General features: G+C 50.0%; 1 protein-coding gene across 9 annotated transcripts in view; it reads left to right on the top strand.

Annotated features, from left to right (window-relative positions):
* The first annotated feature begins 556 nt into the window (after window positions 1-556).
* The window catches only part of LOC137413597 (LIM domain-binding protein 3), a 135470-nt gene continuing 135466 nt past the window's right edge, over window positions 557-560 (top strand). For all 9 annotated transcript variants that reach the window (XM_068099024.2, XM_078776656.1, XM_068099028.2 and 6 more), the window contains exon 1: window positions 557-560. This exon is cut by the window's right edge. The gene's annotated coding sequence lies outside the window, so the exon portion shown is untranslated.

Below are 560 nucleotides of genomic sequence, written 5' to 3'. Positions count from 1 at the left end.
ATTTATTGGTGATTTCGATGAACACGCTTAGCTTTTGGGAAGTTTTTGATGTGCAGGTGTCAGGTCATGAAGGTAGTTCACAAAACGTGTTTTTCAGTGTACGGGAACCCATTTTGCCTTTTCTTGCTGTTCTTGAGAAATCAGTGTAATTCACTAATTATAATGAAAACACGGGCAGCCCCCTCCCCCAGCCGCCCTCCTTTCGGATAGAATGCTCGATGGGCAGGTGGGTTCTAATCGGCACACCTGTTTTGGATCGTGTTGGGCAGTTTTCCACCTCAAGGACACCACACCTGTCTGCCGTCTGGTCCAGTGAAGATGAAGTCGACTCGAATCCACCGATATAAATGTGGTGTAATCACTTTCGGAGGACGCACAAGGGCACCCCCGTGTCCCGAGACATTCCAACAACCTCTGCGAGCTACACAGAGGAATGAAGAAGGGAAGGACGTTGGGTTGGGTGTTCGTGTCCATAGAATGTGTCGTGTCCGCAGAGTGTGATGTTCCTCGAAACTCAGCAAGAGGGCGCTCGGCATCACTAACCACCCCCATCGCTGAGT

This window comes from Myxine glutinosa, chromosome 4 (genome assembly GCF_964187855.1).
Source record: "Myxine glutinosa chromosome 4, kmMyxGlut1.1, whole genome shotgun sequence".
NCBI lineage: Eukaryota > Metazoa > Chordata > Myxini > Myxiniformes > Myxinidae > Myxine > Myxine glutinosa.
Note: the sequence above shows the minus strand (reverse complement) of the source record. Positions and strands in the feature narration are given on the sequence as shown.